The sequence below is a fragment of the Channa argus genome, chromosome 8, assembly GCF_033026475.1.
Source record: "Channa argus isolate prfri chromosome 8, Channa argus male v1.0, whole genome shotgun sequence".
In the NCBI taxonomy this organism is placed as follows: Eukaryota; Metazoa; Chordata; class Actinopteri; order Anabantiformes; family Channidae; genus Channa; species Channa argus.
Window position 1 is genome coordinate 3,229,202 of NC_090204.1, and position 13,814 is coordinate 3,243,015.

Below are 13,814 nucleotides of genomic sequence, written 5' to 3' on the forward strand. Positions count from 1 at the left end.
GTCTTGGACTCAAGTGACTTCTCACTTATCATTGGTATCCTGTGTTACTACAACTGTAAGCCCCAACAAATAGCACAGAGGAATTTGGCAAAGCAGGCATTCCTCTGGCTCTCTCTGGAGAGAGGTGAAAAGGTTTTATATGTGGAGATTCCTTCAAGAGGCCTAGAAAAAGGGAGGAGAGTGGAGTTTATTTAAGTCCAGGGACAGTTCAGACTGTGTTATTTATGTAATAGCACAGAGGGAAAAAATTAGCTCTCGCCTATAGGGAGACATTTAATTCCTAATTTGACCATTTTAATGAATGGAATTGCTTTGTCTACACCCTCAGGACAGTTAGTTGCAGCTCTAAAGCTGCCCTAATTTTATTATTTTTTATTTTTTTAAATGATCAGCTTTTGCTACATTTAGACCCTCCCTGCTCCTGTATTTCAAACCTATACTTAGTAGCTGTATCTGCAGCCCTTTTTTCTTTAAGCAATGAGTCAAAATTCACTATAGTTACTCATCACACAACTTTCTGGTCTCATCATGTTGTTTTCAGCCTCAGCAGGCAGCTGAAAATTAGCCAATTCACATTACGTACACAGCAGCAAACACACAGACATACTTCGTGACTAAAAGGTGAATGTAGTGGAGCAATAAACAGCAGCCAGATGTTTCTCCCTGGGCTTCATGAAAACTAAAACAGAAGTGTTAGCAGAGTAAATATTTTGTCTACTGAAATGCATTATGTTGTCTTTATTTAGTTCAATGCAGCCTCCAAAGTTTATTGTTTTATTATTTTTTTGAGTTATCACTACAAGCTTGATGACAAAATGACAAATGTTGTTTTTCTGGCAGCATCAAGCAGCAGAGGGAGCAATTCGGCGCTTTGCTTTTCCCAACAGTCAACATGAAAGTCGCTGCAAAGTCAGATACTTCTCTGTTACCCAATAATTCAGAGGCTTGCGTCTGGGTTCTAGGCTGCTGTCATGAAACAGGAATGCATCCATAGTCCAGAACCGTGCCAAACACCTTAGGTCACACATCAGACAACATGGTGGATGCATGAACACAATTTATCTATTTATTAGACTCTCACCTCCATTGAACAAATAAATTAGTAAGTCTGGCAAAGGGATTGAAAACCCCTTGGGAAAGTCAGTCTATATTATCAGTCCATCTTGAGATAGAGAAACATCTGAGGTATTTGTTTTTAAGAATTCCCCTTATCTGCAAGATCATAACTTGTCATGGGTGTAAAGAATGAAGATGGATTGTGTAAAGGGCCTGTTTATCTCTGTAGAGTTGCTTAAAGGCAATGCACAATGGCGGGGATTTTATTTTATTTTTTTAAACCAGGCATGGCCGACTGCCAAGAGATTCCTCAGCACACGGAAAGAAGAGTATCTGAGGGATAATTGATTAAAGGTAATTTACCAGTGTCAGAAAACATTCAAAATAATTGCTCTCTGAACTTGTAAGTTCACATTGTTTTTGCGTGTGAAACGTTTTGTCACATTGGTCCAAAGCGTGAGAAATATGTCTTTAGAGTGATTCATGTTGCTCCTAAGTCGTGAACTTCTCTTTTCACAGGTTGTTGCACCTCCACGGTCATGATAAACATGCCTTTTTATGCTGAACTTCCTTCTTGAGATAAGACAACTTTTCCCAGAATTGTTGCGGCTTGCATGCATTCTTTGCTGCACATTCCATGGCCGGGGGCCTCAGTGATCATGCCTGTCGTGCTTCGCATGTGTCCATGTCCCACTTCTAACTCCAGACATGTCCCCTATGTTATGGGAACATGTCATTGTTCAGAGAAGGTGGGGTTGAGTGAGTGGGTGGAGGTTGCTGCCGGACTTGCCTCAGTCAGCAGTACTCTCAACGTCCACTGCAGGATGCTTTAAATGTTGCAGAGACAGAGGGGCACGTTCTTATCGGCCCACCTAGTGTTATATCCCAAAGGAACTGTGCACACACACCAATGTCCCACTTAGTTGCATTAGTTCTCAAACTCTTACTAGAAGTTTGGACATCCTATCACACATGACAGAAGTTTCAGAAGGTATCAGCTGCATTAGATATGATGACCTTCAACAGGTAATGGAGTTTGTTTACTTTTTATAGTGATGATGCAAACCATTCTGAAATGCAGTGTAATGTGCCTTTTAAAAAATACTCAAAGTACCTCTAAAATGTATTTAATCAACTGCCTATTTCATGTAAACACATTATCAAGGTGTCCTACTGGTGACTGATGGATAGAAATCTGAGACGAATTTCCTGTGTGCGCACACCTGGCCAATAAACACTCATTCTGATTTTTTGCAGGTTTGCCTTTAACTTCAAATATCCCCACAAAGTCGTGTATACGAGCAACTGTGGCTCAGGATGTAGAGGGGTCGTTCATCAATCACAGCGTTGGCTGTTTGATCCACGGTTCCTCCTGTTTATATGTCGACATGTATACAGTTGATGCAGTACGCAGCTGCTGGTATTGGTTTGTGTGTGTGTGTGAGAGAGAGAGAGAGAGAGAGAGAGAAGAAGTATTAACATTATAAAGCACATTGAATACTAATAAGGTAGAAAAGTCAAGTCAAGTGGCTTTTATTGTCATTTCTACTATACACAGTGGTACACAGTACACAGTAGAAACGAGATAACTTTCCTTCAGAACCAAGGTGCTACAAAACAACACAAGCTATGTAAAGTGCATCGAGTGCAACCTAGTGCAAACAGTGCAGACGAAAAACAGTACGGACAGTGTAGACAGACAACACAAAATAACACAGGACAGGACACAAAACCTGAGACAGTGCCGACCAGTAAACCTATTGTATACTTCGATTTTACAGTACAGTACAGTCAAGTGTGCTAAAGGTGCAAAAAGCAGCATGTAAACAGTATAGTGCAGTTAAATGTCCAGCATGTATGCAGTGCAATTGCAGTGGAATGTGCAAAAAACAGCAGGTAAACAGTGTAGTGCGGTTAAGTAAAGAATAATAAAAATAAATAAATGACGGTGGAATGAATTGAGATGAGTAATGAGGGATGAGAGTGTGTTGAGTTCGGGTGGTAGTGTGTGTGAGTTCCATTTCAGTTCTGTGTATTGAGGAGCCTGATGGCTTGCGGGAAAAAAACTGTTGCACAGTCTGGACGTAGCGGCCCTAATACTTCAGAACCTCTTTCCGGATGGCAGGAGTGTGCAGAGTGTGTGTGGCGGGCGTGTGGGGTCTTCCACAATGCTGTTGGCTTTGCGGATGCATCATGTTGTGTAAATGTGCATAATAGAGGGGAGAGAGACTCCGATGATCTTCTCAGCTGTCCTCACTATCCTCTGTAGGGTCTTTTGCTTTTTACGTGATTAAATGCAGATAATTTACTATTTATTTATTACATAATATCACAAATAATGTATTAATGATCTAAATATTAACCCCATTTATTTTTAATATAAAGTCAATTGTTGCTGTCTTTCATTTCCAATGATCAAAGCAATAAGACAAAAACTCAGGGCGAAAAGATTCAAAAATTTTAATTTTTTTTCCTTTTTCTCAGCCTGTAGATTTGCCGTTCATTTTACATACATGCTTATAGTCTTAGCTGGACTTTTGAAATGTTTATATTTTTGTCATAGAACAGCTGCACATCATTGCACTAGAGTGACAGTATGGAGTTTATTTTTCTGTGCTGGGCAGTGTCTGCAGACGGCTGCACTGCACGCATCTGCAGTGACGGGCCCATGTTATTATAAGGTTTATATCATCCATTTCCATCTTTACTTGGTAGGTAAAGGCTGGAGGAGCACTGGAGGGACGAAACGGAATCATCATAGCTCTGTTAATTAAATCAAACACATTTACCTTTTCATAGGGCTGTAAGTCATCTACAGTTAGAGGCTGAGGCTGGCTGGCTACAGCTGTGGCCATTTCAAGGATGGATGCTCGACTTGCGGTGAAGTTTCATAGCTGCTGGTGTCCACCGAGGCTGTGGTCAGGAATGAAAGTGCAGGATAATAAAACGGTTAAATGTTGTAGATGCTCAGGCTGAGGCTGATTGGCATATTAACATACCTAAAACTTTTAGACAACGTGGCTGCTTCTCAGACTGTGGGAAGCAGCAGGGATACACTGAATGTAGCTGAAGCTCAAATTGGACATTATGTTTGAGTGTGTTTGCCAAAGAGTCCAGCTGTAAAATTAGGCCACAGCCGCAGGTGCAGCTGCATTAACGGGTGCATTTTGGATGTGCAGAGGAGTTTGAGATGGACTTCATGGCTGCATTTTACCCGTATGAGGAGAATGTGGCTGCTGCTGGCCAAAGCAACTGGGCCTTCTCCTCTTCGGGATGGTTATAATGTAGATTTTAATGCAGTAGAGATAGTGAAGCAGCTAAACTGAGATTTCAGTTATCTAGCATCAAGATCCTCAGTAGTCAGAAAGAACATGTGTATAAGGGAAACTCTCCTGAACAGAGAAAACACATCCAGCAACATAACAGATGGGGTCATTGCCTTGCTTCACTTTTTTGTTGTCATTTCCCTATATTCTCAGTTTTGTGTTCCTACTAGAAAGTTTCGAAACTTGCTTATAGGACTTATATAACAGACTTATAGGAACACTGGCAGCCGTGCAGACATATTAGATTAGATTAGATTAGATTCAACTTTATTGTCATTACACATGTACAAGTACAAAGCAACGAAATGCAGTTTAGGTCCAACCAATAGCAGCAAAAGCAGGATATCCAATTATTGTATAAATAAATAAGTTAGTATTGTAAGCGGAAATGTACATAAGTACAAAATTTAAGGAAAATGGATATATACTGTGGTGAGCTATAAACAGAAGTAAGAATATAACAATAATAATAAATAAGGCTATGGTGGGCAGTAGTGCAATGGATATAGTGCAAGTAAATTATGAACAGACGCTATAAAGTGATAGTAGTGCAGCGTAAGTGTTTTTTGTTTTTGTTTTTGTTTTTTTTTTAAACAGTGACTGTAAATGAACAGTTTGCAGTGCAAATGAGCAGTTTGTGGCATAAACGTTATGTGTAAATAGTCCAGTAGTCCAGTAGTGCAAATGACATTGGGAAGGGGGGGGGGGGGGGGTTTATAATGGGGGGGCCAGTACATGAGGGGCAGAGGGATCAGCGGGGTGCAGAGTTCAGTAAAGAGACAGCTCTAGGGAAAAAGCTGTATATTTTGCAAGTTTATTGTAATTAGATATTCAGTACTATCTAAAGAACTGTGCAGAGCGTGGTGGAGTGTAGCAGACAATAGAAGAGCACAGTTGATTGATTTAATGTGTGGGAGCCCAATTCAAATGTGTTTTTAAATATGTTAATTCACTTCATTAAAAGCATATGTACATTTGTCTTGTTATGTGTTTTGAATAGCATACTTAGCCTTTAACTATAATTATGGTCAGTTTGAAAAGGACTTTGAACACGTAGGAGAGTAAGTGACCGAGTGGTGGAAGGTGCAGTTTTCTGACATGTTGTAGAGTAACACAACACGTGAATATACCTACTAAAAACTTGGGCTTTTCCAGTATATTTGTTGTTTAAATTATATTCCTTAACTTTTTTCCTGTCTGCTTAGGGTTTATACAGTGCCTTGCAAATGTAGATCAAAGCATGTTCATGTGTTTGAATGACCCAGTCAAAGTCCAGACCTAAATCCAAATGAGAATCTGTGGCAAGACTTGAAAATTGCTGTTCACAGACGCTCTCCATCCAATCTGACTGAGCTTGATCTATTTTACAAAGGAAGAATGGGCAAAAGTTTCACTGCGGAGATTTGCAAAGCTGGTAGAGACACACCCCAAAAGACTTGCAGCCGTAATTGCAGCAAAATGGTGGTTTTACGAAGTCCTGACTCAGACGGGGCTGAACACAAATGCACGACACACTTTTAAGGTATGAAAACCACAATTTTCCTTTCACTTCTTTATTATGTACCACTTTGTGTTGGTCTATCACCGAAAATCTCAATAAAATACATTTACATTTGTGGTTGTAGCGTAACAAAATGTGGAAAATGTCAAATTTCAGGTATGAATACTTTTGCAAGGCACTGTACACTGGGTCTTGTGTATCGTACCTGAAGTGAATGCAGTAACAAGGCAGTTGAAAGGAGCAGGAGACTGGCAAAGTGAGAACACTGAGGACAACTGATGGATGGACAATTTATCACAGGATTTTTTTTTTTAAGTTTTGGGAACACTGCATGTGAAGCTCTGCTTACTACACTACCAGTCTATAGCATGCATCATCAGCATATTCAAGGTGTTTATTTGTTGCTCATGTACGTCCCCACCCTATTTGACGTAAACCCAGAGGCTTGTTTTGCTGCTGTGTTTGTAGACATTATTGTTATATTATTGATGCTAGTTTATATGACCTAATAATCCGTCTGGGAGCCATAGCACGTTGTTAACCAGCTCATTTTTTTATTGGCTTTTGTTTACATCTTTTACAGGGTGGAATTAATTCTCTGTAGCTCTGAAGCAAAAGCTCAGGAGTTTTTTTTTTTTTTTTTTTTTTTTTAATAACTATCTTGAAAAAATGGAACATCTTGTTGATATTCTGCTCAGCACAATTTTGTTGTGCATGCATGCTTTGATGTTGGATCCTGTTATGTAAAAACTATTTAGAGCATTCCTTGTTCATCCACAGCTAATGAGGCCATCCGTTTGAATCGCCTTATGCAATTAGTTAGCTGCAACCACAAACTTCCCAAACCAGCCACATTCTTGCTCTCTCGATGCCAACGGCATGCAGAAGTTGGATTGTGTCATTTATGCAGTGTTTTGTGCTTCGAGAATGAGGTTTGAGTTTTAATACAATAAAGTGGGAGCCGGCCATATTTTTTTTTCATACTGCTGTAGTTGAAACTATGTGATTCTAAAGCTGAAGTCAGACCACAGAAGGCTTTAATTGAACTAGAATTTTACACAACTGTCACATCACATCACAATAAAAAAGATTATCTTAGATTCATTCTTGGGTTCCCATTTAGATTGATGTGATCCATGATTGTTGTGATATGGCCGTGCTTTGATAAGAAATGTAAACAAAAAAAGGAAAGGGTTCTGGGATACAGTGATGAATTGGTGAGAGGAAGAGTTGGTTTACATTCTTTGACTTGTAATGACATAAACAGCTGAACATGTTATGATTTGTACGTCTTTTCACGAGAAATGCCTGAGGAAGTGATGCCTTACTTCATTTCCATCTTTAAAAATCTTTCCATGACAGTGTTAAAATCTAAAGAGTGATACCCTCATCAAAATCAAATATTATTATCATGCTTTTCTTTTTTTTTTTGTCCTTCTCACCCCTAAAGAGCTGTAAGTTTTCTAATTTACAGATTGTAGTACCTCAACATGGAGTGACAATTTTGCTCCCAAGAGGATGAAGCTCTAGCTCTAACTTTAACTCTACATAGGCTGAGATCACAAGGTCAGGACCTTGTGATCTCAGCCTATGTAGAGTTAGAGTTTGATCATTTTTCGTTTTAGTCAATTGTGTTGAACACGCTAGGTTGGACTGTGGTTTAAAGACTGAGACTGAAATGTAAAAACTTGATTATAATTTTTTTATTGAGCACCAACATCAGGGCAAACCGTTTTTGATTTATTACCCATTGTCTGCAAAGATAATTTTGTTTTATTCACATGGCAAACAAACATTAAAAACTAAATATGTAAAAAGATGATGTACTGAATGCGTGTTAGTATTGTTATTGTAAGCTGCTGATTCAGCACAAAGTACTGGGTGAGTTGCAGAACTGTGAATTGTAAGCACAAAGTTCACAGGATTTCTACAAAACCTCCAAAAAAATTGGGTCATCAGAATGGTTGGTTATAAAGATCCTCATCTTTATAACCAACCATTCTGATGACCCAATTTATATACTTTTAATTTGTATACTTGTACTTTTCTAGATGATAATTTCCATGTGATGGTACTTTTACTTTTGCACCACTGCAAATCAAAGGGAAATTCACAGTGTGTCCAGAAAGTATTTACAAATTGAATTCAGTTCTACAAACAATACCCCATAATGACCATGAAAGACAATAAAAGAAGTTTGAAATCCTTGCAAATTTATTACAAATAATAAATGACATAATCACGTGTCCATAACTATTCATGGTCTTTGCCATGATGGTCAAAATTGAGCTCAGGCGCATCCTGTTTCCACCGACCATCCTTGAGATGTTTCTATAAGTTTACTGGAGTCCACCTGTGAGAAAGGTGGTGACCGTGTTTCCTGTGGAGAGAGAAGAACCTTCCAGAAGAACAACCATCTCTGCAGCACTCCACTAATCAGGCCTGTATGGTAGAGTGGCCAGATGGAAACCACTCCTCAGTAAAAGGCACATGACAGCACCTGCCTGAAGGACTCTCAGACCATGAGAAACAAACTTCTCTGGTCTGATGAAACAAAGCTTGAACTCTTTGGCCTTAAAGCCAAGTGTCCTGTCTGGAGGAAACCAGGCACCGCTCACCACCTGGCCAATACCATCCCTACTGTAAAACATGGTGGTGGCAGCATCGTGCTGTGGGGATGTTTTTCAGCAGCAGGAAGTGGGAGACTAGTCAGGATCGAGGGAAAGATGAATGCGGCAATATACAGAGACACCCTTGATGAAAACCTGCTCCAGAGTATCTGGACCTCAGACCGGGTTGAAGGATCATCTTTCAACTGGACAATGACACACAGCCAAGATGACTTAGGAGTTGTCTAGGGAACGACTCTGTAAATGTCCTTGAGTTGCACAGCCAGAGCCCGGGCCCAGACTTGAACCCGAATGAACATCTGTGGAGTGATCTGAAAATGGCTCCGCACCGACGCTCCCCATCCAACTGCCCCAAAACAGGTGTGTCAAGCTTGTAGCATCATACTCAAAAGGACTTGAGGCTTTAATTGGTGCTTAAGATGCTTCGACAAAGCTTTAAGCAAAGGCAGTTAATACTTATGTACATGTGACTTGTTTGTTTGTTTGTTTTTTATACATTTGCAAAAATTTCAAACCAACTTCTTTCACTTTGTCATTACGGGGTATTTTTTGTCGAACTTTGAGGAAAATAATGAATTTAATCAATTTTGAAATAAGGCTGTGGCATAACAAAATGTGGAAAAGTGAATATTTTCTGGATGCACTGTACTTTTACACCAACACATTTATTTTATAGCTTTAGTTACTAGTTACTTTTTGCAGATGTAGATACCTAGAAAATATAAGATTGACTAATAATTTTGAGACATTTCTTCCCTTTTAAATTATTAACTATAAGTTTTCATTGCTGTGATTTTCGCCTTAATGAGTTTGTTGAACAAATCTGCACTAGACCAACACAAATTAAATTATTCAATACATTGTTTTCTTAGTAGAGTACTTGTACTTTCAATATGAACAATGTGCTTAGCACTTCAACTTGAGTAGGAGTACTTGGGTAGAGTATTTCTGAGAATTGAGGTTGCCAGTTGCCTCTATGGTGTTTTTTTCCTATGACTGCAGAGTTGACTCTTAAAAGATAAACTTTTTTTTTTTTTTACCCAAAAATTATTTTAGCATTTCTTTGATGTCGTCCTAATGCCACAGCTTTGGCTGTTGTATAACAGAGAAAGTGTTCCTCTCACTTCTTTTTCTAGCAAATCTTGCCTCACTTCATGTTGCAGTACAAATATTTTCATATTACTCAAACAAGGTGACAGCAAATCAGATGCCGTAGTGGATGGTGTAAACTGTGTACACACTTGGTTCTCGCAAAGGAACATTTTACGCTCCATTATCTTCAGGCAGCTGTTGTTGCTTGACAAGGAAATGAGGGTAAATATCAGAAGGGTATTTTTTTTCTTTTTTTTTTTTACTTTTTAACAGTTAATTCTAAGATCACCCATCTCCTCTCAGTTCCCTCTGAAGTATGCAGGAAGCTGCACTCATCACCTACTATAGCAATATTTACAGTGTACCCCCTCACTAATCTTACTTCCCTTTCCTCCTGTGGAGCTTTATACTTCATAAAAATGAACAAATCACTAGATTTACATCTATGTGTAGCATCTTGAAAATGCATATTTGCTGTATTGTCTTTATAATCCCTAAGCCCACTTTAAATGCCTTGTCAGTATTGACCCTAAACAACTTCCCTTCCTTTTATGCCAGAGTCAACTCTGCTGCTCCTGTGTGTTTAAGCCTTTAATTACACATGCCATAAAATTGTCAGTGTTGCTGGTGATCACAGAGAAAATTGTCGTCACCTCTGGTGCTCACCCTGTGGGATGCCTGCGTCATGAGTATTCTAAAGCTGCTGTGTTGATTCAGTGAATCTGAAGCTTTGAAATACATGTTTTTAGTACTGCATAGACAAAATTACTCAGACCCGCTCAGTCTGACGTATTTAGAAGATGTGTTTTTAAGAAGTAAAATGTGCAAAGCATCTGTTTATTATACAAACAGGTTTGGAGTTGAAATGTGTGATAGTTGCATGTGGGTAAAATCATGTAGTGTAAGGCAGTTATTTACTGTATATGATTTATCTAATAATATTGTGATCATTATAATACACAGAAGGCTTTGGAGAAATATCCCTTTATTAATACAAGCTTTTTTGGACTAACTGCAGAAGCTTCCTGTCAAACAAGGGAAATCCCAATAATTTGATTTTGTCTCTAAAGTTTAGTTTTCAGCATGGTTGTCATTCACTGGGTCACTGGTTTCCCTTCCGTGTCAGCAGTCACAGCCTGCAGATACAGCTCAGGCACATAGCCGTCTGCAGGTCTCCTCCCACACTTTTAACACACTTACTCTGACCTGCACATGTTACCCAACTGAGGGTGAATTTGTATGCAAATGGATTAGCTTCCTGTCCTATATCTTCTGAGGCCAGGGTGGGATTTCCTCATTCCTGACGTCTGACCCTCTACTCCTCTGTCTTGCTTTTCGCTTTAACTCCACTCTACCATCTGGAGATAATGGTTATCACAGTAAGCATGTGGCCTCTTTATGTTTGTTCACTTAGACCTGTATTTACCAAAGCCCTCTGCTGACAGTGTTTTTGATAAATATTAACAGATCTGCTATTATAGAGAAATTTGTGTAGATACCCTTTGCAAAAGCTTCAAAATGTACAAAGGGTTTTCTTCTAGCTTCAAAATTAAAGCATTTGAAAGAGAAAGTAAATGCAGCACATCATATATAAGCACAAATTATACAAAAGTAACGTCCTTTAAGTTTAATCAAGTAGAAAACAAGCAATCTGGCTTTCTTGTTTAACACACCTTTTTCTCAACTTGGAGAAATCCACAAATAAATATGTGATTAAAGTGGAAATAATTAAACTTTTTATATTAACAAGGGATAAGGTTATAACATTTAATCATTAAAGGGGTTTCCTGTAGTTAATGAAAATGATCACTCGACTTTACCTCCTCGTTTTGGTTTCCAGGCTCACGGTCTTGCTGTTTTGCTTCTTTCACAGCTCTTATTCTGTTGTTTCTGCAACAATGTTGAGTTACCCAGCACCAAACAGATGATGTAGCAACTAGCTGGCAAACACATTGAAGCATTTAGCATTTGTACAGATATTTCCCTGAGCCACTGGTCAAAAGCAAGGCCATAGCTAAGAGAAAAGTGGATACTGAAGTTTCATTCATGTGAATGAATGCTTATCTTGCTGTGCTGTGTAAATGGTTGACATTTGCTAAAAATGTCACCCTGTAAAAAAAAAGAAAAAAAAGAAAAAGAAAAAAAAATACGTTGGTGGTACTCTTGCAGCGTGTTTGCACAGGACCAAAACAGATTCCAAAAAATGGTTTCCCTATTTTTATCTCCCTGAATGCTGTGCTTTTGAAATTTTTGTCTAATATTCTTTCAGGAACAAAAGGATACTTTTACACGTTCAACAATTTGAGATAAAAAATAATAATAATAAATGACTCCATGGTTTAAAGCTATAATTTGTGATGAGGGGTCAGAGGTAATTATTGCATTTAAATCACAAATGATAACAGTTGGGAACTATTGTTTTAGTGGGTAGGTCATACAGAGGTCATAGAAATATAGCATTTCACTAAGTGGAGTTAGCCAGCAATGGGTGCAATGTGTTTTTAAACATCTCCAGATTTTCGCGAATTAATTTTCTCTATTAATAGTACATCAATGTTCCCCTAAGATATTTAATATTGCCAAATGGATTGTCAAACAAACAAAATCCAAACAAAGGGGTTTCTCGGCGTCCACCTGTCTTTTGCCGTCAGTCATGGATACAGTTCAGAATATGCGCCCCTGTGTGCACTTGTGTGTCTGTCCAGAAACACTTTCTCCAGACACCCCAGGGAATATGGCAGAAATCGGCCCCAGAAATCCAAAGAAACATCCGTAATTTTAGAAAGGAATGTCACATTCCTTTGCAGTTGACTGAGCCCAGTCTTCCAGAGTGCCTCCTATCAGGAAGTGCAGCACAATGGGAGCAAATTGCCAGAAACACAAAGTCAGACATTTGGGACAGAGGTGGGGGCAGACAGAGGAAACTGTCAGGCGCTGCTCTGAGACAATAACCTTTGCTACCACACGTAGATTAAATAATAAATATATCTAAGGATAACCTAAATAGTCACACATCCTCAGGATGGGCCTTTATTTAGAACTTTCTTACTTCAAAGCTTTTAATTGAAAAATTGCATTATTTGTTTACAGGTGCAATGTGTTATCCTAATGTAAACAAACACATTATCTACTATCGAATTATAGAGTAATAATTATTACTATGTATTTCCATACAATTTATTGTATGTTTTGTATATACAAAAATGCATTTTACCCAAGGAAAAATCTATTCTGTGCAGTAAAATGTTACCTTTTTGTGATATTGTACATAACAGCCAACACAGAATACATTTCTGTTCAAAATGGCAATAATGTATTATTCATAATATCAAAACGGTTTTCTGCTTAAATTACCGCCTTCAAAAAAAAGCTTTCCAAAGGCAGTTTAATTAGTTGCATATGAGGTTTTTAGACACAGAGTGGTCGTGCTTGACTGACCTGGCTGCAGTCCAGATCAGTCTCCTATGGAAAATGTAAGGCCCTTCATGATGAGGAGACTCAGACTATGGCGACCATGGACTGTTGAGGAACTGTCTTTTATCCAGCAAGCGTGGACAGATTATCTGCTACAATGTATGTAATTTAATGGTGACAACTAGGAATGTTTGAGCAACTGCTACAATGAGTGTCCTTAGATTCCAAATGATTAAAAAGTGTAATTTATGTATTCAGTTTATTTACCATTGAGTTTAGGAAGCTTTTTTAAGGCTGACCTAGCAATTTAATTAAAAGGAAAAGTGAAACTCAGTGGTAGCCGATTGAACACCATCCTTCAGTTTAAAAAGTACATATAGTATATAGTTATTAGAATTTTGACCAATTATGGTTTATATGGAAGGAAGTTGAGCCTCAGCAGTGTTATGTACAACATATACATGAATAAACATAATATTGTGGCACACTGGCTTTCACTTTTCAGTCCTATTCTCCATAAGTTATAACTTGTTTCACTTCGTGTTGCCTTCACCTTGTTCCAGAGAAGTTATTTGACAGTAAACGGCATTAGTCAGCATTCAAACAGACAACTCAAGCATTCAAAAGAATGCTCATGTTGTCTGTTGACACAAGACCTGTATTTTGAGCCAAGCCCAAGTTGCTTGTTTTCCTGAAATGGCTAAATTGACATCGTCACCTCATAAAGATTTCTGCAACGATGACAATGAAGAATGTTTGAGCAACTGCTACCATGCCTGTCCTTAGATTCCAAAA